The 25529-nt window shown below is 57.4% G+C and overlaps 1 long non-coding RNA gene across 1 annotated transcript in view; it reads right to left on the bottom strand.

Moving 5' to 3' along the window:
• Positions 1 to 16330: 16330 nt before the first annotated feature.
• Positions 16331 to 25529, bottom strand: part of LOC309885209 — a 43911-nt gene continuing 34712 nt past the window's right edge. The window contains exon 3 of the long non-coding RNA XR_014318742.1: positions 16331 to 17193. This is a non-coding gene — a long non-coding RNA (uncharacterized lncRNA). The remainder of the gene's footprint in view (positions 17194 to 25529) is intronic.

Genomic DNA, 25529 nt, shown 5'->3' with positions numbered 1-25529 from the left:
GGTGGTCCCCAAGGACAGGAGCCTGGCCACCCAGGTACCCCTGCTCCCCAAACAAGACCCAGGGGTCTTTTCCAGCACATCTCACCTGCTGCTCCTTCACACGAGGTTTTTGCCACAAATACTAATTTAATTTGGATTACTGGGGGCCTGGTGACACCGGTACCAGCAGCCTGGTGCCATGAGGTCAGTCACAAAACACAGGGGTATCACAGATATCAGGACAACCTCATAGACCTGGCTGTCCACCAAGAGATGAGCTGCTCAACAGCAAAGACTAAAGGGCCAGAGCACCTCCAGGCTTCTGGTGTGCTCAGTGAGGTTTGCCAAGGACAGGCTGGGGATGCATTTTTTGGGAGCAGCCCCACAAGCCATTGGGTCTGCGCACAAAGGACCTGCACCACCCCAAAGCACCGACAGAGCAAACCTGGGTGCTGCCATGCAACGCAGCACAGGCAGGTTTATTTGCTGCCCAGGCAGCAGGCATGGCCGGGCTCAGGGAAGCAGCAGAGCCACCCCAAATGGGCATCAGCACCACAAGAAGCTCCAGCCCTGCACCTCATCCCTCTACTCCAGGGTTACAGCCAGACCCTCTGCCCCCGCTCCATCCAGCACCGAGCAGGTTCCTCCATCTGTGCTTGGGCAAAAAACAGCAAAATCCATTTTGAAAAGCAGCTTGTTCTGAAAACACAGCATCCCTCAGAGCTACAGAGCAGAGCCCACAGTTAAGGCAGGCCGAGCGCCTGCTGCTCCTCAGCTCCTGCTGCCAGCGCCAGCACCTCCCCTTGGCTCTCTCCCCTGGCTGCCATTGAGAAAAGCCCCAGGAGGAAGAGGATTTGTCAGCCTGTTCCTGCCCAACAGGTTCGCTCTCCTGTCCCACGTTATTACTGTTCCCAGGCGGCCCCCCCCCCCGTAGGCATCTCAGGGCACGTCCGGAAGCGATTACGATCAGCTACAACAACGTTCGAGTGGCTCCAGAGCCCGGCCGATGCAGAAAACACCCCGTCCCTCCGTTTTATGAATGAGCAAACCCGGGTGCTTTCTATAAATGTCAAGATAAATTACCTCTGGGCATTCCCCTCCCACCGCTGCAGCTTTTCATGGAGACATCAACCCGAGTTACTTTGTCCTGCAGAGCTGGGGGGGGTACCAAAGGAGCAGGCAATAATCGTGCCCAGATCCCCAAGGTTTAGCCCCCCCCCCCGATGCTATCCACCTTCTCTGACACTCACAGGGAAGCTTTTTCATTCAGCAGGGCAGGGCAGGGCCTCCAGCTGCAGCAGCACTGTCGGGGGGTGAACAGCAAAAGCTTCGTGGGGAGCAGCCCACGGTTTCCTTGCTCCCCAGGCTCGGTGGCTGTCAAATTTCCCCCCACATCGAGCATCTCAGGGGGCTCTGGGAGGGATGCCTCATCCCCACGCTATCACTCCATGCCCTGCCGTCCTTCCCCCCCTCCCTGGAGCTCTTTTTTTCCCCAAACATCTGGAGCAGCAGCAGCGCCCTTCAGTAAAGGTGATTCACCTCCTCTCGGCATTGATAAGGCACATCTAAAAATACACAGAGATAGTGATCTGAGGCACAGGTGTCGGCTTTTCTGGCACAGCACAGCAGGGCCTGAAGAGCAGGGAAATAACCAAGCAGTGTGCTCAACCACCTGAGCTCACATTTTGGAGTTAGGAGCAGGGTGTGGAAAGAAAATCCCATGTCAGGGTGCTCCTCGGCACAGGGGGCTGCCAGCAGCAGGCTGCTCGTAGCCAATGGACGGCACCAAGCAAGTGTCAGAGCCTCTTGGCTAGGGGTGAGGAAGAGCTAGGAGGCATTTTGGGCACATTACCAGTGCCACCAGCACATCATCTCAGCCAGGGCTACCCACGGATCCCAGCAGCAGCACTGCACCTGCACAGCATCGCCAGGTCCCCCCCAAAAACAACCCATGGACAGGGAGCTGGGAAGAACACCAGCAGCTCCAGCGGCTTCCTTCAGGCCCTGACTTGCCAGACAGGCTCACTTCGGTGCTGTACCTTATCCAAACATCTTCATCTCTTTCATAAACTCGATCCCTCCTTATCAGCCGTCGGGAGGAACCGCGGGAGCTTTAGCGGCTGAAGCGCAGGGCAGAGCGCAGCTCACCAAACCCCCCCCCAGCTCCCCGGGGGTCAGCGGCAGTTCAGTCCCCGCGGATTCATTCACGTGTTCTCAATCACGTACTGGGAAACGAGGCTGGAGGTGAGAGCTTTCTCTGTGCTCACAGGAGGGGGGTTCTGCAAATATTAATTTCAGTTCCCGTGACTAACGCGAGGCCGGCGAGAACTAGCAGCGCTTCTCAGAGCTTGGGCTCCTGGAGCCGTGGCAAGAAAAAAAAAAAAACTTCAGTTTTACAGTTTGCTTTTTAAAAAGTGACATTTCTGTTGCAACAGGCTGCCAGGAAGATTTTTTTCTGGGTGACTGGAACACACCCCAAAGGGCTAAGCAAGAACTCAGACCTGCTCTAAAAAGAATTGCTCTGGCTGTGCGCGCCCACCGCGTGTATATTAAAGCACACGGGGCTGGAGTACTGCAAAAACTGCTCCTGCAGCTGAGCAAGCACACGAACACAAGCAGCAACGATGTTTGCAAAGGGTGCACGTTAAGCAGGGAGCTCAGGAGGGTTTGCCTGCCAGCAGAGCTAACACACACCCTGCTGCAGGATCTGTGCCATCCGCCTGGCCAGGCTGCCCACTGCAAACCTCCATTAATAACAATTTGCATTTTGGCATTTCACTTTTTTCCCCCCCACAATTTTGGCAACCCACTGAAGAGAGCAGGCAGGGAGAAAAGCCCTTCCACAGCAGGCAGAAATCCCCATTTTTTTTGCCAAAAGCACCTGATAAAGCAGGCAGCCTGCAGGGACGGGGCAGGGGGACTCCCAGCCCTGTCCTGCCCATATTTAACGAGGCATTAACCAACAACAGCAGCATGTGGGCAGGTGCATTTCCCACACTCACACACCCTGGCAGGGCTCAGCTCAACACACAGCTTTCCAGGATGAGGCCAGAGACACAACCCAAGTTGCTGGAGGCCAAGGAGGTGCCTGGGGCAGAGGAGCCATCGGCAGGTTCCTCGCCCAAGCTCTTGACCTCAGGACCTCCCTCAGGCATCTCTGCCCTCAGTGGCATCTACTCCTTGCTCTCATGCAAATTGTTCTCCACCTAAACTTAAATATTTGCCCCTGTGGAGCTTTGGAACAAGCAGCTGTGAAGGAAAGGGGAAAATAATCACATTTTCAGGCTGCCCAAGGGCATCATCCTTGGGCACAGCAGCAAGGTTTGCCCAAGGAGGAGCTGAGCCCTCTGCCAGGGCAGGCCAGGCTTGTTGGTAAACTCTGCTGGGTGGAAACACAGCTGGGAGGTAATTCAGCAGCAGGCTGTGGATGGAAACAGCCTGCTCCTTCCTACAGGAGGCTCTGACAGGGCACGGAAAGATCTCTTTGGGGAACAGGGAGCAAACAGCACCTGAGGCGCCTCAAACTCTACGGAAGGAGACCTCAGAGCAGCGGAGCTGGGCTGGATGAGATGGCCAGATAGGTTTTTCCCTAGATTTAATCTTTTTAATTCATTGTCATTCCCATAATTATGTTCCGTGTTTTTAATTAAGGAAACCACAATATCATTTCAAGGAGACACCCGAACAAAGGGCTGGCTGGCTCTCAGCAGAGCTGGGATGTGGCTTCCAGCTCCCAGGTGCGTGGTGATGCTGGAGAAACAAACCACTGGCGACCTTGTGGCAGGGAATTTTTCCAAGGGGGCTTTTCCTCATTGCCCACGTACTCCTCTCAAATCAGCCTCTGGGGGCTGAGCACAACCCAGTTGAAAGGGACCCTCAGCATCTTGCGTTACCGAGGTGAGCTCCAAGACATTGCCAGACACGGGACAACACGCTCCTTCCCCAGGAGGAAAAAAAAAATAATAATAATAATAATCAGTGATTCAGCCTACTGGGAGCTAATGTACTATTAGAAAAAGCCCATGGGATCCACCGGGGCAGAAAATCCTCCATCCAGAGCTTCTTGCTACACAAACAGCTCTACTATGCCTATTTTTTCTGTACCTATATTGCCTTGGATTTTCAGTTTATGGTGCTCTGTATAACTGAATGCTCAGACAAGTAACCTTCAGCATCCCTCAAAGAAGCCAAAGGACTTGCTGTGAAGTCAGAGCTGTGTTGACACCAACAATAACGCCCAGCACCATGGGGCTTGGCCTGGCACCAGCAGCTGGTGGCTCACCCATCGCTGTGCACCATGGAAAGAGGTACCAAGGGACAACAAGACCCATCGGTAGCACCTCAACAAGCATCGCTGTGCTGACCCAACGCTCCCCTGCCTGCAGGACCAGTTACAAACCCAGCTGCCTCTCCAGGAAGGGGGAATGCAACAGCTTCCTTCCCTCCAGATCAGCGGGAAATAGGAGAAATAGGGGCTGCAGGGAATTGCAGGAGAAATCTTGACTTGACGGATCTCTGAATAGTTTGCTCCCAAAGCATCGCTCCTATCAAAGTGATGAACCCCACACCAGAGTTAAGGCTCTCTTCAGTCTTTGTTTATAATCACCCTCACTTAATGAGTGCCAAAAAAAATGATCAGCCACACAGCTATAAGGAAGAAGTCTGCAAGTCAAAGAGAGAAACTCAGCCACCACAAGCATGGACACAACAAGGAAGGAAATCAAGCAGAACTCCGGGCTCTTCCACCAGCCAGGAGCAATGGGGGACTTGTGCCCAGCCCAGGGACCCAGCAGCAGCATCCTGGCCCCACAAGGCAGATGGACACCAATAAACACCCACACCCCAACCCATCACAGTCCCGCTATCACCTCCCCAAAGAGCCAGCCAGCCCTCGCACCTCTCACCCCAAACCCCTACCGGAGGGGCAGCGGCTTTGCAAGGACCCAGCTTCCCTTTAAAAAGGGGGCAGAGGGGGAAGTCCAGAACCATTTCTTCATTCTTCAGGAATGATTAATTATCTGCCTTGGCAGAGTGTGAAACACCTCGCTAGTTGTAGGCCGGGCTGAGTTATTGAGTGAGAGCCCTCTGAAAGCTCCCCCCACCCCAGGACTACAGAGCAAGGGCTGCAAAGCGAAATTAAAGCACACGCTGCTGAAAGGTACAAGGCACAGCACGCCTTTTGTGGGGAAAAGGGCTTGGGGACTCACCCTGTAATGAGAGGCCACCTTCTGGAAATTAAAGCAGTCCGGACTAGTCCACAATTAAAGCAGATGGTGGCTGTGTCAGCAGAAACACCCTGCTTGAAGCTGGGTCAGGTCCCACACGAGTCCCGTCCCCCCCCCAGGCACGGAGCAGCCCCAACCCGCTCCCAGGGATGCTCCTGCACCAGCCACAGCCCCACAAGGAGCAGAGGGCATTTCCCACAGCGTGGCACCGAAGGGGAGGTGTCAGGTAAGGCTGCGACCCCAGGAGGACATCGGTGAGCATTTATTGAAGCAGAAAGGCAAAGCCTCACTTCGAGGCATCACCCTTGATTTGGGTCGTGGTGCTTCCTCCACCGCAGTGCTTTCCAAGCAAGATGTGGCTCAACCAGTTAAAAAAGATGAGAAAAGCAATATTCTGCTTTTCCTTCCCCAAAATCACTTACAGGGGCCTGGCAGCGCTGCCCACCACCCTCACCCCAGCGTTTCTCCAAATGCCGCTGCGGGACCTGCGCAGATGGGTGGCTGCTGTCATTTTGCCATCCCTGGAGGTGCAAAACTCTTGGGTAACAGCAGGCAGCTCTTCCTCCTCGACAGCTGAAATTAAACAGCAGGAGGGTTGGATTTTTGCCCCCTCTAGATCTAACTTGCTTCTCTTTCCCAGTCACTCCGGAAAGGAGCTGTTCTAGTCTTGAGGAAATAAGTGTTAAGGACCAAAAGCAGACGGGCAAATTCAGCAAGAGATGCCCCCAAATCCCCAGAGCAGAACTTGCCCGGGAACACTGCTCCATTACGAGCACTGAGACTTTCCAGGACAGAAACGTGGCCACACGGAGAGGGGAATACACCCAGCACAGAGCGATCCCAAGCACAGCACGCACGGGTAGCGGAACACCCTGGTGCCAGAGCAAACCCCAGCCCTAGAAGAAGGCACTGCCCCTGCCAGCACCCCATGTGCCAAGCGGGTGCAGGGCTCCAGGGCTGTCAACCCATCACCTTTCACCAGATCCTTCAGCAGGATTTATGGTTCCCTCCCACACGCTCCTGCCCTTATCCAAAAGCTCCTTTGCCAGCCTCCTGCTTTGCAGAATCTGGCCCTGGCCTCTCCTCCTCCGCCCCCGGCTGGGTGCGTCCTCCCCATCTGCCGTGCCAAAGCCCCAGACAGGGTGGGAGGTGACATTTCCGCCCCGTCCTGCTGCTCCCAGCCTCCCGCAGCCCCACCAGGCTCCGAGGGGAGGAGGTGTGGGAATACAGGGGCAGAGCAGCGTGGCCAGAGGACCAGGAGTTAACTCCCGGTGTCCTGAAGGATGCCGTGCCACCGAGAAGCACCTCCTCGTGCGCTGGCAGGAGGGGAAGCCCCAGTGCTCCTTGAATTTGGGTAGGTGAAGGCTGGAATTCATCAGCCAGATGGTCAGCAGGACATCATATGGAGTTGATAAAAAGGTTGCAATTAATTACCACGTCCCTGAGGTCTTGTATTCTCTCCACCAGACCAGAACATCCTATGGACCATGGAAAACCGGGACCACTCCCCCTGTACGGCACCACAGACCACACCAGGCAAACTGCTCCCTCCCCAGCCCAGCCACGTGGGGGTGTTCACCACCTCTTCCCAGCTACCTACACTTTGAACTTGATCCAAAACCTCCCCCCTTTTGTCACTGACATGCTTTAAACCACCCAAAAACTTCTGAAGTCACACAGGAGAAGGAGAGGAGACCTGCAGATGAGTTCACTCCGCACCGCGGCATCCCTGGGAGGTACCGGCTCACCAGCAGGTGCCAGAGCCCGGGGGCAGTTTTTCCCCAAAAACCGTGACCCTGCTCAGTGCTTGAGGACACCAGAGCAGGAGGAAGCTGGGTGAGGACTGCACTGAAAGCCCAAGGCAATCTGCTAAGCTTCAGGACAAAGGACACCAAAGGGCAAGCTTGTGAGGAGCAGCAGCACCCTGCTCTGCTCACACAGCCGGGAGCATCAGCACCCAGAGGAGGGGGCTTTTCTTTACAGGAGCCAGGACCCCTTTAGGTCCCACCTTTAGGATGCTTGCACCCAAGCATTTTTCCCTATTAAAATCATTTTGATGGAAGCAGCTTTCATTTGAGCTTTGCAACATTTCATCACCTCCACGCTGCGCAGCTGCTCCTGACCAGCACCGAGCTCTCCTGCCTCCTTGGGACACCGGATAAGCCCCCTGCAGCCAAACCACCTCCTTGCCTGCACCCTGCCACCCCTGGAACAGCGATGGAGGAAGAGCAGAGCACTGCCTAGCAGCTCAGTGCAGCCACAGACCGAGGTCCCCGTCCCTCTCCAGGAGCCAGCCCGCGCCTGGCTCTGCCCTAAGCCCATCATGTGCGGCCGGCGCTCGTGCCAGCAGCAGCCGCTGCGCCGCCTCCCAGCTCCAAATCAGATTAAACCCACCGAGCCGCTGGGGCCATGCAGGTTGTGTCAGGGTAATTAAATCAGATTTGCTCCCCCTCACCGCCTTCTCCCCTTTCCCAACAGGAATTCTTAATGACTGGGGAGAGCTAGGCAGGGGGAAGGGTCGCTAGCATCACACGGGACTGCTGACAGGAGAGAAATCAGGAAATGCAGTGCTTAATTCTCCACTTTTAATAATCCTCCATAGGCGTTAAAAACACCCAGCTGGGGCCAGGACTCGTGGCACCATCCACCCACAGCAGCAGCAGCGATTGCCAAGCCAGGGATTCACCCCAGGTCTGGTGCCTGCAGAGCCCTGAGCTTGTTTTGGGACACGGGGTAACGCATGCTGGTGAAGGGGAGCTGCAGAGCTAAAGCAGGGGTCCTGGTTTGAGTTCCCCATCCTCTTATTTCTCTCATTTCTGCCCCCCCAAGAGCAGCGGTGCCACCCCTGCACAGCTCAAGGCCGCGCAGCCCAGAGCTCTTCTCAAGCCGTACGCAGCCAATTCACACCCAGCTCAAATTGCTCAAGACCAAAGGCAATTACGGGTTTGGGTTTGTTGTTTTCTGATGGCGGGTTAGATGGATCGCGTTCCAGAAACCACCGGCACCGCTTTTCCAAAGCAAACCTGGGGACAGGGCAGGAGAGCTGGAAGGGCAGACCCTGGCGAGGACGCCTCCCAGGCACAGCCCCAAACCAGGCTGACAGTACTACCATATGACCATATTTTTTTTTTTTTTTTTCTTTCCTGGGCTGACACAAAGCCCTCCAGGACCTCCAAGAGCCACGACCCTGCTGCCCAGCTTCTCTCCAGCAGAGCCCTGGACTTGTTGTTGCACCTCCACAAGGCCAACAGCTCCTGCAGGATGGAGACGGCGCGTTGCAGGGGCAGCAAGACCAGCCCTGCCCCATCCCATAACCTCCTGGAGGGGTCAAAAAACCCCAGTCCTGCCGTAAACTGAGAGCTCGGTCTCTTCCTTCCCTCTGACCATGCTCAGAGCCTCAAGGGTCACCTTGGACCCACTCCTCCACCTCCTTTGATGGCTGCTGTCCCCAGTCCTTTGGGCACCAGGCTGCAGAGGGCAGCTCCTGTGCTCGGGGGAACAAAGCGTGCTCTGAATCACCAGGTTTGCCTGCGGAGGTGGTGGTTGGAAGTCACGCTATTAGCATTTAAATATCCATCTGGCTGTATTTTTAGCCTGCAATGAGGCTGGGACTGGGAGATATGTTTGGTTTTCTCCTTGCTCTTTGGGCGCACGCACCCAAACACAACACAAACCAGTCGTCACCATTACCACCACCGGAGCAATTCTCCCCTCGCATCGCATTCCTCCGCGCGTTTCCACACCGCGGCACACACCCACACCCCCAGGAGGGGGAAGCCAGCCTTCCAATTACAGCAATTAACGTTATGTATATTAATAAATGAGTCTGGTTTTCCCAACAGGGCAACCTGCAGGGGCTTGTTGGCAGCGCTGGGAGGCCCTTTTTGCAGCGGGGGGTGGCGGAGCGCTGGCATTTGGGGGATGAGGCCATAGGGGGGGCTCCAGGAGGACCCCGGCACGCATCCTGCCCTGGTGCAGGGAGAGGCTGTGGGATGGGACCACCGTGTCCTCAACTGCCCCAGAGCATCAGCTGCTGCAGAGGGCAGGGAAGGAGATGGGCAATGCTGCAACAGCACCCCCAAAACCAGCAGGACACACACCTCCCGTTCCCCCTCCTCCTGGGACCAAGACCAGCACCGCTTCCACTCCAGCTTCTTCCTTTCTTCCCAGCCTGGGAGGAGATTTTTAATGCCGAGGGTGGATGCAGGTCTAAAGGAGCTGCTTGCTCCAAGTCCTGCCCTTCCTCGTGGCCTTCCCAAATTCTTCCCAGCCTGTTTTCCTCCTCCGATCGGGAACGAAAACGTGCAGGGAGCAAGACCAGACACAGGGAGAGGAAACGGTGGTTTACCCCAGCATCCAAGACAAATTATGCCGCTCGTTACGCAAGCCACCTCTTCCCATCGCCGGGTGCAGGCAGACGATGGGGTAATTCCACCTTCCCTCGAGCACAACCGAGCCACCCCACAGCCCCACGGGCAGCCTCTTCACCCAGCAGCGAGCTCGCACACCTCCACCCTCCCTCGGGGAATTAAGAGGCTATCCCAAATTCATCCCGAAGTTTTCACTCACGCAGTCGCCCCCTCGCCTTTCTGCCTGCCAGGATTGTCCCACCTGGTCCCTGGGGCCACCACGGCTCTGCCCACGCCGCTCCCCCCTCGCTGGGTTTCCATCTCTTGCTGCTCCCCCCCAGCGCAGACGATAATATCGCGTTTTATATGGAAAGCACTAAAATGGGATCACACCTTTTAAAAAAGATATTTCCACCTCGCTGCCTGCAGCCAGGCTTTGCCTTTCCCTCCCCCCTCCCCACCCGAGCTCGCTATCAGGCCTCTAAGCCCCTTTAATTGAAAAAATGTGATTTTGGCTAATTGACAGCAGATGAGTTACACTGCAAGAAAGCAGGGGAACATTTGATCAATTTGATTTATGGCAGCAGAGAACCGACCTTCCCGGGTCTCTGCATCCCACTTCCAGCCCCACTGCCAGAACAGTTCAGCTGGCAAAAAAAAGTAATTAGTGTTTAATTTCTTAACAATTTTTTTTTTACCTTCCTTTTAATTGCTCTACATAAAACTGTCCTAGAATTTTACAGCCTCCAAACCTACGTCCCGGTCCAGCCCCCTCTTTGCTGGTTTTAATTAGGGCGAGACACGGCTGGCACGTTAATTTAAAGAGGAGGGGGGGGGGGGACATCAGACCATGCTCTGGGAGGGTTTTCCCATTACAGGCACCCAGCAGGTATCGACCTGCAGTGTGAGCAGGGGGGAGCAGGGACCTGAGGGCTGCTCTGTCCTGTCCTGATGGAAGGTTTGACTTCTGTTTGCCAGAAGCGAGCAGAGGGAGGTATTTCCAGCAGGAGAATTTCCTCTCCTTCAAGGCAACAGAAACACGAAGGCTTAGAGCAGGGGGGGGGGAAACGAGCTTAGCTTGGAGAATTTGCTACCAAGCAGCTTTGGGGCTAATCGACATTCCTGCAGGATTGGGGCTGGAGGCGCCCCGACGCTGCTGCTGCCTCTGCAGAAGGGATTTGGGGGATGCACGGCAGCGTGCACCGAGTCCCCACGTGAACTTTATGAAGGATGCCCCCAAAGCATCCCCATCCCTACCTGGGGGACAGCCAAAGCCAGGCTGCATCCTCAGCTACAGAGAAAGGGCTGCACTCCCTGCAGCATCCTGGAGGGGATCACATCCTCAGCTCTTTCACATTTTGCACCCCCTGATCCTCTGCTTCAGCCCATGGGGCCAGCTCCACAGCCCACACAGGGTACTTAGGGCTCAAAAACCCAGTAGGTATTACAATTAAAAACACAACCAGGGAGCATCTCCCTAGGAAAGCATGTTAGGATTAAAATAAATGATGGGCATCCCCACAGCAATGCTGCAGCCTGCCCATGCTGATTATTTTCAGAGGTGATGAGGGAGAGGATGCTGCAAGTGCCACCAAATTGCACTGGGAGGTGAGAGGGATCAGAGCACCCTTCCCCTTCCCTGCTCAGCCCTTTTGGCTGGCCTCAGCCAGGGCAGGGACCTTTTGCAGCCCAATTTCCAGCCCACACCACCTCCTAATTTGATAAACATTATTATGGGTTTCAAGAAAGTCATGGGCAAGGCAGAGGTGAGAGATGTGCCCAAGGGACAGCTGAAACGCCAGCGTGTCCCCGGCAGGACACCAGCCCAGCCCAAACCGTTGCTCTCAAGGGACCAGGCACCTCCCAGAGAAATTCCTGTGCAGAAGGTAGGAGAGATGCAGGAAGCCTGGGTGGACAAGGGAGAAGGGGAAGAGTTGAAGAAACAGCTGAGAAATACCCGATGTAACGGGAAGGAGACCCATCTGCCTCCATTTCCTAAGCTTGGTCCCACTTAGGGAATCTCGGGATTCCTGGAAAGGATTTTTCCAGGGGAAAACAGAGGATTAGGCCCTTAATGAACAGACAGCAGGCTTGGATTTGCTCAGCTGTGTTGTCAGAAGAGCAAAAAAAAAACAATAACCAGCTATTTCATTCCCGGGTTCAGCCCTCCTCGCTCGCTAAATCCCTTGGCAACATCGCACCGACGCGATAGCTGAGGCATGCAACCCCAGCCCTGCTTATCTGCAGCTTACGCAGACCTCAGTCAAGTCCAGGAGCCCAGAAAACCATGCGACAACCCGAGAGGTTCAACCTCACCCTCCCACCCCAACACCACCTCCTGGCACAGCAGAAGGAGCTCAGGGTCCCTGCAACAAGTTGCAGCTGCACAGCCCCAGCACAGAGCAGGTAACCGGTACCAAAATCAGGAGCACCTGCAGGGAGGCTCTGAAAAAGGCTCAGAAAGCTGGGGGGGGTTGGCAGGAGGGCAAAAATCCCCCCCCAGGTGCTGAGCCTTGCTCAAGGGTGTGCTGCTGGAAGGATTAAACAAGGCAGAGAAACTCTCCGCCACCCAGCCCTAAAAGGCACCTTGCAGGGACCAAAGGCACTGCTTCCCAGAAAGCCTCTGCAGCTAGGACTTGGCCCAAATTTACTTGGCAATAATAAATATTCTTGTTAATCACAATAATTTGCACAGCACGGCCACAGGGAGCTCTGTAGGCACCCAGCATACCTGGTGCTGGGCATGCACAGGTGAGAGCCCCTGCCTCAAGGAGCTTTTACATTTCTCCACAATTCTCCCACCTGGTCTTCAAAGACCCAAGAACTTTAAAAAAAAAATTCAAAAGCCTTCTTCATCCTTCTCATGTGCTATGAAAATTACCATGCAACTTTTTATTTTGGTTGTTTTATTAAATAAGAGCCTGCAATTGGAAGTTAAACCCAATTTTTTAAGCTGTTGCACAACGGTGGCAAGGGGACACGAGACCCTGTCCTGACTCAGCTACAACAGAGCTTTCCCTCTGAGGATGGGAGGGGAAAAATCCAGCATGGCAAGACCAAGGTCTGCAGACTTACACACAAATCCCACCTTTTGGATGGCTCCAGACCAAGCTTAACCAACTTTGTGCTCTGTGGCGTGCTCCCCACTGCCCTTTCTCCCAGCGGCAGCAAGGAGCTGAAGCTAACCACATCCCTCTTCCACTTACAGGGCAGCTAACAGCAAAAATCCAGCATTTTAGGAGGAAAAAAATAACAAGTTCAACCAACTCACCAGCCAGAAGAGCCCAGAGTGCAGCTTCTTCTCCAAAAACAAGCCCCAAAAGCTGGGACAGTTGCACCGTGCTTCGCCAACAAGGTGCACCTGAGCAGGGCAGGGATTTTGTAGGCAGGGGCTGCAAAATGTACCCAAAGGAGAAGAGTTTTGGGTCCTCCCCAGCTGTGCTGGCTGATGGAGAGCACCGGTGCCTCCATGGGGGTGAGGTATGGGCAATGCTGGGTTTGTTCACTTGTTTTTTTCCTTTAAAAATTGCAATTGTCTGCTCTTGTTCATGAGACAAGTGGCTGTGTGTGGAGGAGCCCAGAGGAAGCAGTCCCAAATAACACATGGGAGGAAAGACAGGAGAAACTCTGGCCTGGCCCCAAATGAGTAAAGGCTCCCCTTTAATTTAGATTAAATTAAATCAGATCTGGCCGTTAAAGCCTCATTTTCTCATAGGGAGGTAACGTGTGCCCTCTTTAACACATAAAAAATAGTTATAGATGGGAAAACGCATCTCCAGCAAAGCCCAGCCACTGGGGCTGTCCAAACCCCGTGGGCACAGCCTCCAAACCCGCGTGCTGTCAGCACCAGCACCGGAGCAGGGCCTGGAAATTCCCCTGAGCCGGCCGGCAGCTCGAGCAGATGGGTTTTACGAGGCCTGGAGGAAAACTCACAGCTCGAAGAGCATCTCGAAGTGCCTGGAAACACGCACCAGATGCTGCAGGGACAGCTGAAGCGGGGCAGAGACAGGGATGGGGATGGAAAACTGCAAATAGGGGGAGTGGGGGGCAGCCTCCCCTCCTACCTGCAGTGGCTCTAACCTCGTATTTATCCAAACCAAAGCACAGTATTGATTGACCACACGCTGCCCCCGAGCCTTCTGTGTCCCCGTTGGATTCTGCTCCTGCTTTTTTTCCAAGCAGAAGGATGGAGAGCCTCTTGGATGGGGCAGGACAGTGCCATTGGGGAAAATAACCACAGGGGGCTGCTGCCAGCTCCAGCCTGGACCTACAGATCTGGCCGCCAGCAGAAAGCCGCCCCTGGGCACCCAGCACATCTGTAGGAGCTCACCCGAGCAGGGAGGTGCTCAGGTTGGGTCGGGGAGGCTGGAGCAAAGCAAACCCAGGCAGCACAGCACCCTCCTGCCATCACTGCCTACTGGTGGCGAGCACAACTGGTGGACAAGGGCGTCTTTAACCTCTCCCAATTCCACCCAGAGGCACTGGGACACGGTGCCACGCGGATCTGGGGGCTCCCCACTCCTTGCCCACCAGTGCGAGCCCCCAGTGGAGAACCCACCCCGTGCCAGCACCACCGCACTCCTACAGCACAGACCCCAGCACCCTCACGCTTCTCGAGGCTGGCACACCCAGGGACCCCAGCAGGCGCCCAGCCCCTCGCAGGGTCAGATCTAAGCGAAAGGGAGACAGAAACGTTCCCAAAGAGCCCCCTTGAGCAGGGCTGGCTCGGCGCAGCGCACGCCCTTATCAGCGCCCATAGGCGCCAGGCGCTGCAGCACACAAAAGGCAAAAGGCAGCCCCTGGGCCGAGCCAGCTCGTCTGAATATTTGCGTTTGGTAAAAGCAAACTAATAAATCCCCGCGGGTTTATCCATGCTTCCAGTTTGTATTTATTCGCACGGATGACAGGCAGGTTTTCCTGCTGGTTCCCCAGGTAAATAGCACCGCAGCTCCCACACCCTTCCCCTTTTTAACGGCCTGGCTCTCTGTTTGCTCGCCGTCTCTAAACAAGCTGGAATTACACGACTGACCGCCGCTGAAGGCAAACAGCCTTTGAAGTCAATATTGGTTATGAGCTCGGCAAGGTCCGTGCCCGGGCGCTGAGCTCCCCCCCAGCACCCGCGCCCATCGGCGGCTCGGAGCAGGTTGGGATCAGCAGGGGGGCAGCCTTGGCAGGGAAGGGCTCTGACAAAGGATCCCACAAGCGGATTTCCCCCAGCAGTGAGGCAAATGATTTGCATCCCACTGCAGGGAAATGCAGTCACACGGTGGCTGTCCCCTGGGCACGGCGCTTTCCAACCAGGGGTGTCATGAGCATCGGCCACGGCATCCCCGGGGCGCACAGGGTTGGTGTTTTCTCCACCTTCCCTGTGGGAATTCAGCCTCTTTGCCCCTCAGCTCGGCCATACGGACGTTTTGGTGATTCACACGCAGCCTACAGCAAGGCTTGACCCATGCTGAGGCCAGGAAATCCTGCTCGTGGCTGTGTGATGCCAGCCGGCATCGCTTCTGGCGCATTCCCTGCATGGGGCAACCACGGGTGCTGGGCCCATTTTTTGAGGTGTCTCCACAGACAGCCCAGGCTGTTTTTAGCAGGCGAGGAACATTACAACCTCCCAGCAAGCTGAGACAACGGCTCTCGGAGCTAGCACAAAAATCCAGGTTTGCCCCATGGGTGGGAATCCAACAATTTGCCCTGGGCTCTTTCTGCTCGCTGCCACCTGGGGCACGGCCTCGTCTCCCCAGGAGGAGAAATTTTGAGGGGCAGAGCAGCAGACCACGGGCTGAGCACCGCCTCGGCCACCTGCCACTCACCTGCACCTTTGGGGACATTTCACCGATGCAAATGGATTTGCCATCGCCATTTCCCCATCGTCACCAAACCAAACGTCAAGCGAAGTTCCCTGCGTCTCTGCCCTTTGCTGTTCTCTCCTCGTGTTCCCCGAGGGCATCACGCAGTTTTTAAAGCTCTCCAAGGTGTTTTGGAGCCGGGTGCTGGTTTCAGAGGACCCAAGGCTGTGTGTTTCTGCCCAGGTTTCTGCACCTTTGTCCCAGCGGGCAGCTGGGGCGCAGAGGGAGGCAGAGACCCCCCAGCTACAGCAGCCAGCTCGAGGTCGGCACCAGGAGGAAAATCTGGATAAATTATTAATTAAAATATTTATCTCCCCAGCGCAGCCGAACACCGAACGCATTTACACACGCGCCTGGGGCTACTGCGCTTTTGAGATGAAAGGGCATCTTTTTTTTATAATGAAGACATAACTCTTAAAAAAAAAAAAAAAAGGAAATCAAAGGAGATTTCCATTACATAAATACCCTTTTTATGTTACATTTCCACACGGCACCTTCCAGTGCTTCACATCAGCTCTCCGGGGCAGGAGGGAACACACAGTCCACGGACAAGAAAGAACATGATGGAAGGGGAATTAATTTGCGTCTCGGGCACCTTTGGAGCAGGAGGCGTGCGAGGGGTGGCCCGCCTGGTCGGGGGGCGATGGCTGAGGGCTGCAGAAAGGAAAGAGGGAAAGGACGGGGAAGATTTTTTTCTGCAAAGCAAGGACATGAAACTCTTGGCCTGGCTTCTCCAGGGCAGAGCACTTTGCCAAAGCGCCGGTTTCCTGTGCAATCAAACCCGGCCGCCCGGCAGCCCCGCGATAGGGCCATGATGTAAGTGTGCCTGAGCCAAGGCAAACGGAAAGGAACAGCGAGCACTCAGAGAGGCAAAGGGTTTTATTAAGCCGTTTAATTGTTTCTGGGGGGGGTGGGGGGTGACATTTTTTTCTCTCGACATTCCCCTCGCTGCGGCTTGGCCCCGTGCCCCCCAGCCCCTCCTCGTCCCACGGGGGATGTGGTGGGGATGAGGATGCTCAGCCCCGGGGGTAGCCGGCGCCTCCTGCACAGCACCATGCGGGCACCCCCATGGGTGACACACGGCTGGTGACACGAGGGGACACTCTCCCAGACAGTTTCAAACCCACAGCATTGAGGCTGCCAACTCGGTCCTGGCGTGCAGCTCCTCCGGAGGCTTTCATCCCTCTGCAGGGAGACCGCACTCGGTGCTGCTGGCTGGGTCCATCCATCCTCGTGAAAAGCCCCAGACCACGAAAAGAGTCAGAAGGAAGAGCAAGAGGGGTACAAAAATAAAATAAAATAAAATAAAATTCCACAGCTGCTTCCTTGGAACCGGGCAGGCGCTTGGTCCTTCACTGGGGAAAATGTGGAGCTACTGTGTGACCTGAGCGCACTCAGCCATCCAGCCCCACGTATCCGGCCTGGAAGCCACCCGGCCAAGAGGAGAATTTGCAGAGCCCAGCGGGGAGCAGTAATTCAGTCATCTCTGCCCTGCGTGGGAGCCAGCGGAGCGAGGTCAGTGCGGGAGGACCCCTCGCCGAGCGGGGACGTGAGTCACGGCGAGCACACGCTGGGTGGCTGCGCCGGGGCTGTTCCCATGGTCGGTGCTGGGTGCAGGAGCTCGCCACGGCCCCGGGTGCACCCTGCTCCCCTGCTGGGTGCCAGACGTGTCGTGCTGCCTCTGCTTTTCCTCCCTCCGTGCTCGCAGTTGAAGCATCCATCCATCCTCAGCTGGGTGGCCGCGGTCCCTGTGGCTCCCCTCTCAGGTGCCCGCAGCCTTCACCACCGACCCTGCGAAGGAAAACCACAGGGTTAGTGGGAGGAATAATGGATGGGCATGATGAAGCACATCGTGATCCCTCTTTGTCACCAAATTAAGTCTTTGCAGGGATGGACAGAAGGGGAGACACCCTGCAGCCCCTCAGAGAGCTGCTCTGCAAAGCCACCTTTGGCATCACACCCGAAATTTGGCAGTTGCAGAGGCTGGAGCCCTCCCTGCACCCGGATCCCCAGGGCCAGCACGCACCCGCTGCAGCCCCAACAGCCACGGGCAGCACAAGGGTGGGTAGGAGACAGCCGGGGGCTGATGGAAGGAAATCAAATGGTTATTTCCATGGGGCAGACAAAGCCACGGCACCGGGGGGCGCACAGGGAGGGAAAGCAGCTCCTTGTGCTTGTGTGCCAGGGGTCGATATCACGCTGCAGTGCTGCACGGGGCCGGCAGGAGCAGCTTCTTAGAGGAGGCCAGGGAGGCTGCAGCCCTTTAGATGGAGATAGATAACAGTCCGACAGCAAATGCTGTCACCAGCGTGGAGATGGAGCTCGTTTGGCCCCCCTGTCCACGGGCTGCCCACCTACAGGTCTCTCAGATCAGCTGCACCATGCTCAAGGACCCAAACTCCACTGCTAAGTGTGTTTCAGCCAGCTCCCATTTGGCTCAGACACGCTCTTGGCCCACTTGGGGAGCTTAATCATCATTTGCTGCCCCCTCTGCTTCTCCCCGTTCCCTCCCCAAGACCATTAAGCAGCTTTTCCATCAGGCAAACCCTGCCCAAGCCCCCATCCCACTTCAACGTGAACTAGGGGTGCCCAGAAAGCAGGGTAGAGGTTTCTGCTCGCTTATCACGCAGCACTTATCGTCTGTTTGCTTTGGACCTCGCAAGGAACATGCAAGCAGGATTGGCACCTCCCGGCCGAGATGCCAAGTCCCCAAAAACGCTGAGCAGGGGCACGAGCAGCTCCCCCCCGCCTTCCCCAGGGGAAGGGCTGACGGTCGGCTCTGGGGGGAACGAAGCAGCGCAGTGTCTCCGAGTTTGCAAAGTGTCCCTGGCTCTTGTAAATGTGTTAAAAAATAAAACCCTTTAAGAGCTTCCAGATGTTCTGTTTATGTTGTGGTGTTACCCAGCGCGGCTCTCCCGAGGCCAATACACAGCCTCAATGAAATCGCAGCAGCCGAGGGGGGCGGTGGGGAGGGCAGGGGGAGGTCCGAGCCCTTTTCCTCCGCTTTCCCCCCGTTTCACTGTTAACTCCCACGCTGCTGGCGAGCACGTGGAGAGCGCCTGCAAATCCTCCCTGCCTACCCAGGCACCTACAAGGCTTTACCACCAGCACACCGCGTGCTGCCAGTGGCACCGCAGGGGCACCCAGAGCTCCCCAGCACGTGCGGGGCGAGCAGGTCCCGCGGGTCCATCCCTCGGTGCCACGACCCCACCCCAGAGGACCCCCAAAGCCACCCAGCTGCCAGCGCAAGGATGTGACGGGGCAGAAAGCTTTGTCAGCGAGCGCTGGGCGTAGACGCACACAGGCAGAGGTGCGTGCGTAAAGCCCGGCTCGGGACTCTTTGCCCAGGGCGTTGCAGGCAGGGCGCTGCGTTTGAAGTCCCGGTGAGCGAGCTGCGTGGCTGGTGGCAATCAGGGCTCCATAAAGCCACGCTATCGCGGCTCTGCGCGCAGGCTCTGATCTGTTATCTGCCCGGCCCGAGCCAGGGCAGGGCAGGAGGGCGCTCATTCGTGCGGCTGGGTTGAAAAGGTGTTAGCGCCGGAGATCAAAGCCGCTTCCTGATGCGCTCCCCTCCCCGAGGGAGGCCACCGGCCAGCGAGGCTGGGGGCACTGCGGGATGGGGACACTGCGGGATGGGGACACTGCCAGAGCCCCATAGGGCCATGCAGAAGCCCCCGTGCAGCCGCATTTGGTGCAGCCACGGAGATGAAGATGCTGAGGACAGGATCCGGCATCCTGCCCTGGTTCCTGCTGCAGGACGTCCTCCTGCCCCTGTCTCTGCCCACACCGGGGACATCAGCCTGTCCTCGCCACGTGGATCACTGAAATGAAGCCCGGGCAGGCTCACTGCCATGCAGGTGCCCCAGTTTAACCACTCACCAGATGACAGAGCGCTTCATTTTGTCCCAGTGACACCCTGCTGAGCGACCATCCTCCCCGCACCTTGGTGGCCAGCCCAAACCCCTCTCGGATCAAGCTTTCCTCCTTCCCCACCATCTGCACATCCTCGGCACCAAGCCTCCATGCAGGGCAACACCCCAGGTGCAGTTTTCTTTCTCCCTGGGCTGGCTGCAACCCCCAAACCTCAACGTCCCCAGTGAGGCATCATCTGCTTCCCCCAGCCCTGGACCGCTCCGGCCCCGGGAGGATGAGCAGCGGCGCAGCCAGGCCACCCACGGCGAGCCCCGTGCTCCTCCCCGCAGCCCCCGCGCTGTTTTTTTCCTCTCCACGAGCCCACCGAACCCCCCGAGGAGAGCAGGGGAGCTGCCAGGCACTGAACGAGGGCTTGGGGCTGCCTCCACGCTCAGCAGCAGCCCGGGAAGGAGAGCACATCTGTCCAGAGCAAACAGAGGAGGCAGAATTACAGCAGCAATGATGAGCGGTGTGTTTCTGTACAGGACTGGAACTGGGGCTTTTGGCTCCAGAGGATGAGAGCATCGCATCTCCAGACATCTTGAGCACAAACTGTGTAGGCAGCAAAGCCAAACAGGAAAGGAAACCAACGGACAGGGAAACGGTTCTGGCAGCGCTCGCGTTGCGGCTCGCTCGGCTCCCATCAGCTGCAAATACCTCCCTGCTGCTCCCTCTCCCCGCTGTCCCTCCCTCAGACCCCTCGCCCTGCTCAGACATGCCCCAGTTCCACTTGTGCTGTCGAAACACTTCCCATCTGCTGGGCTGGATTCAGAACAATGCAGCCGGAGAGCTGGATCCTGTTGGCAGCAACTGGTCCCAGCACACCCGTGCCAGCACCAGCACCTCGTCGCATCGGGTCCCGCACCCGGAGCCAGGTGCTCCAGCGCTCAGCCCGGCCCCAAAGCACTGGGAAGAGAAAGGAAAGATCTAAAGAGACCGGGTCAGCGCAGGGGAAAAGGGGGGCCAGGACACGTTAAAGGACGTGCAGGGCGATGGGGCCGTGTCACCGGCACCTCCAAAGCGTGGAGGTGGCGGAGGACGGGGGCGTGGAGCGAGGCGGGCGGGTTCCTGCTGCGCCCGCTGCATCCCGGCCAGCGCTTTGAGCCCGGCGTGGAAGCTGAGGGATGGAGGTTTATTCACATGCCCCGACGTGCTTAATGACCAAAGTGCTCTTCAGTGAACCCAGCGACGGATTGTAAAATAAAGTCAATGAGGCAAGTGGATTAAAGGGAAAGAAAAAAAAAAAAAAAAAAAAAGGCAAAAGATCCGAGAGATGAAACGGAGCCGTTGAGTCACAGCCCTCGCCTGCCAGCCCGCTGGGTCCTCCCGAGCTCCGCCAGCCTCCAGCACCCCGGCAGCAGCCCAACCTCCTGCAAACAGCCTCCCCGACCCCCAGGCGTGTAGGAGCAGGATGCGACCCCGCAGCCGCCCAGGGCCTTGTTCTCTGCTCATTTACACGTCCCGGCTGGAGGGGGGACCCGTCGCAGCCCGTTCCCCTTCTCCTGCCTGTCTCCTCCAGGCCCCCTCGTACCAGCAGCCATCCCCCCATCACCCCTGGCCGCTCCATGTCCACGTGCCAGGATTTATTTTGGGATGGCAGCGCTGTGAAGCAGGCTGTGTGCGCACCAACACGGCGGGCTCAGCCCAGAGCCCACCCTGCAGCAGAGGCTGCAGCTTCACCGGGTGCCTCTGCACCCCCCCCCGTGCCCTCCCTGTGCCCGTGCAGGATGCGACCTGCAGGCTGTGGCAGGGGACACGCAGAGGTGACAACCACGGGGGTGACCTGGTGCGGGACCTGGGGACCCTTGGGGGAAAGCTCTCGACCTGCTGCCTGCTCCAGCAGCGGCGCTGTGAGATGTGGCACAAACCAGCACTGTGCCACCAGGGGTGGCACAGGGCTCCAGGGAGGGCTCGGGGTGGCCCCCAGGACCCGCAGCCCCCCTGGGCAGCTGGGACCCCCCGATTCCCACAGGTCTGATGTGGCCGTGGATGGCATCACACAGCTCCATCTTGTGGAAAAGGCACGCTGTGGCTGCCGGCACGGGGCCACGGACCACCACCGTGGGACAGGGAAGCCCCCGTCAGTGCTTATGGGGTTGCAGGGGTGACCCTCGAGCACCATCCCCTCCTCCGGTAAGGACCTCAACAGGGGTCCTGAAGCCCAGCCCGGGGATCCCGCTGAGACCCTCAGGGCAAGCAGAGCAGGAGCCCACCAGCAGCCCTTAGTAAATCCTGTAGGACCCCGACCCACGCTGCACCCACCCCGTGAATGCCCAGACAATAAAAACTCAGCGCCCGGAGCAGTGGGAAAAGCACCCTCGGGAAGGATCAGTCCCATCCGAAATCTGCAGGGAGAAGCCCAGGGGTGGGAAGGGAGAGCTGTGCCCATCGAGCTCCCCAGCTGCTGCCCTCGCTGGGCACCCATCTCCCCACCCTGCCTCTTGGATATCTCCTCGGCGCATCCCCTCTGGGGTTTTGCTACCCACCCCACGGCCCCACTGCCACACAAACATGCTCTCATTCAGCCCCCAGGCTGCAAGAGCCACCCCAAACCCCACAGCTTCACTCCGCAGAGGTTATCTTCATTTACTGAGCCAACCATCGGGTGCGGAGGCCTTGCCAAAATCCCAGCCGGCCTCGGCATAGGTGTCATTAAAACTCCTTCGGCTAGGGGAAGCGAAGCGGGCGCGCTGTTCCCATGCCGCCCTTTTCTGGGAAGGCGTTAATAAATAACCACATCCCAGACAGGTGCTGTCAGCTTTGTAGCAGAGCTGCTGCTCGCCTGCCCGTGAGTCACTGCCCTGACACCCTGCGCGGCGCCCTGAATCACGGGCACAGGGTGCCTGTACCCAAACACAGCTCGCCCCTTTTGGGCGCTCCACCCTGCCCCCGGGAGGGGGATGCTCGGTGCAGCAATGGGGTCAGGCTGCAGGAGACCCCCCCTCTTTGCTCCTGGCTACGTACCCCAAAGGAATTGAAGGGTATTCGTTGCTTAGATCCCCTTAGATCTTAGATTTATTGCTGTAAGATCCAACACCCCCAAAAATCTCACAACATTGGGGTGCAGCAGCCCCGGCTTGCAGAGCGCACCCTGCACCCGTTCCCAGCACTGTGACCTGGTCCCAAATCAGGGAAAGGAAAGGGAAGGGCTGTGATTGCAATGTGTCCCCCAGAATCCAGGTCCCGGACAGCCACTGCTCTTTGCCAGCTGGGTAGGGAGGTGCTCAGCCCCCCGGGATGCTCTCAGCACCACCGGGAGCACCGGGGCCACGGGGGCTCCATCCCTGGCTCTCCCTGGCAACTTTTCCCCTCCCTCCCAGCAATTCTTTCTTTAAGGCAGTCGAATTGTCACGCTGAGACTGACAGGAGGCTGAAAGCACGCAGCGAGTCCGATTCTCCTGCATTTTGGAAGCACAAAACGCCGTCAGGGCTCGGAAAGCACCAGCTCCCGGGGGAGGCTGGAGGCAGGTTTCACGCAGGCTCTGGCACCCGCTGACAGTTCTGGCTCCTTTATTAAAAGCATCCCCAAAGTGATAACCCTCTGACAGATGGATTGATGGGCCTAAGCAGCAACACGATGTTCTCCGAGCGTGAACTCTGTTCACCTCCCTGCATTTTCGCTTCTGCTGCCGGCACACCGGCAGTCCCCCACGGCAGGCAGGAGCCGAGCAGATGCCAAGGAGCTGCCTTTGGGCTCTGCTGCCCACGGGAGCCCCCGATGATCCCACCCATCCCTGGGCTCTCCTCAGAGCAAGCTCTCCACCCGCTGCATGCTCCTGCGGAGGAGCAGCAGGGACTGCAATTGAGGCCCCGGTGCATAAATGCCAGGATTAGACCCCATCCCAAAGCCCTGGGGCTCATTAGGGGCGTCTGGTCCACGTGATGGAAAGCAGGAGCTCTCCGGGCCGTGCAGACAGCTCTGAGCACCTCGGATCCGAGCCTGAGCACCCAGGGGACCTCACAGTCCTCACAGCGGGGTCAGGATGTTTTCTGGAAAGCTTCACAGCAGGGAGCGTCCCCAGACAAGGGTGCCAAAGCACCCACACTCCCGTCCTGCCCTCGCTGGAGGCAGGATCCGTCCCGCCAGCTCCTGCTCTCTGCCACCTGCCCCGCCGGGGAGAGCAGGGAAGGGAAAACCACCGGGCTGCACATTTATTATGCAGCCTTGAGCTGATTTCCATCCCCGGGGATTACCAATTTAAGCAGTGTTTTTTCCTGTGCTGACCCTAAGCTGATTAATTCCCTTCTCCCCAGCTCCCCCCTTCCCTTTGTGTGCGCAGACAGGCGTATCGAACGCCGGCAAAGCGTGCCAAGGCAGGGCCGGGGGGGCCGGGGGACAGAAGGACCACAGCCCCCAGGACAGACACACAGCCACAGCCCCCCTGCCAAGCACCAGTGCTGAGCAGGGCGAGGAGACAAAGGACATTCGTGGAGACGCAGCCAGGAGCGAGGGAACCTGCCCTGGCACGATCCAGCCCTCGCCTCCTCTCTCCGGCACCGGCGCTCGCGGTGGCGCACAGCCCAGCACGATGCCCGGCACCAGGCTGAGCTCCGAGCCAGAAATTGGGGGGTTCAGGGGGCTGTGAACGCTGCAGGGAGCCTCCAGGGGCTGAGAGGGGCTGAGAGGTGACACGGAGCTCAGGGAAAAGCGAGGAGAGCCCTCACCACCCGGCTGCAGCAGGCAGGGAAAAGCCACGCAGGCGCCTGGTCCATCAAGGAGACGGGTCCCCGGCGGGGCTGCCCCAGCTCCTGGCAACCCTCTCCCAAAAAAAATAAACCATGCTGGGGTTAGCTTTGGCTCCTGGAGTGGTGAGAGCTTCACTCCTTGCCACCCGATGGCAGCTCTACAGCCACTCATCCGTCCCCACCACGGCTGGCCCCGTGCCCGCGGCCCCGCTCTGCCCTCCCGCTCCTCCTCGCCGTCCCTTCCCCTCCACCAGAAAATTTCCCAGAAAATGAAGCTCCAGTGATTGCCGCAGCAGGAGGCAGCTGTGCCAAAATCACTGCTCCCACGCACGCAGACACGGGCACGGCCGGCCCCGGAGTACAGCGGGACAGCCCCGAGCACACCCAGCCCTGTAAAAAGGTAATTATCCCATGCGTGGCGGTAAATTAGCGCAGCAAAACACCGCTTAATTCTCACAATGGACTTCCACGCCGGATCAAGAGGTAAAATTACCTCTCCGCTGCAGGGAGACAGGCCCCCGGGTCAGGATTAGGGGTTGCTGCTGAGACGGGGTGGGAGGTTTGGGGGAAGTGTCCTCAGCCAAAATGTGGCTTTGGGGGAAGTTGGGCAGTTTGTCCCTCCTGGATGCTTAGCACAAAGCTGGAGAGGAACAACAAAAATGCTGTAGGTGCATAAATCAGCGCAGAAGTCAGAGCCATGGGCACGCTGGTCTTTTGTTTTCACGTGGTAAGGCGTAAAAATTGGGGATTTTTTTTTAACTGCTTAATTTAAATGACTTCCCCGCAAGAGGAACAAAAAATGGCCATAAAACAACTGGGCCTTGCAGTCCCTTCCACCCCAAGGACACTCAGCCGAAGGAACAAAATAGCCCCTGCTCCAAGGGGCTTGAGATGAAATGGAAGAAGTTTAAGGAGTCCTTTGTATCTTTAAATTCAAATTTGCTGAAGGCGAAGGGAAAAATAAAAGCAACCTTTTCAAAATTAATGTTGATACACTTCCAAAAAACTAATTTTTTTTTAGTCCAAAAGCCCCCGACTGAGCCAAACCCATCGCTGATCATTCTGTAAGTGACACTGAGCCATGCGTGGTGGGGTTTGGGGCTGTCTGGCCTCGACACCCCCATCACACCACGTTTCCCATGGGTTATGGGATGTGGTGGGGGCCCCACACGGCCGCCTGCACACCGAGGCTCCCCCAGCCCTGGGCATGGGACGGCAGCCGTGTAGGGCTGGCAAGGAGCTGGGTCTTTCCCTTCACTCTCCACAACTCAGTCCTGGGGTTTGGAAGGTTTAAGGCACACGTGGTGACCCCCAGGATTCGTGTCAAGGCCCCTGGGCACGTTCCCAGCAGAAAGGGAAGGGAGCAGTGCGCTCCACCAGAGCCTCAGCGGTGACCTGGAGAAAGGGCAGGCGGCGCCGTGCTCAGCCCAGCCTTTCCTAGAACCAGGCAGGGATTTTTCTGAAACCTTTTCCCGCTGGAAAGCGCCGACCGCTCGAAACTTTACGCAGGATTATAGAAATGTAGGTCA

This window comes from Aythya marila (genome assembly GCF_965140915.1).
Source record: "Aythya marila genome assembly, chromosome: 18".
NCBI lineage: Eukaryota > Metazoa > Chordata > Aves > Anseriformes > Anatidae > Aythya > Aythya marila.
Note: the sequence above shows the minus strand (reverse complement) of the source record. Positions and strands in the feature narration are given on the sequence as shown.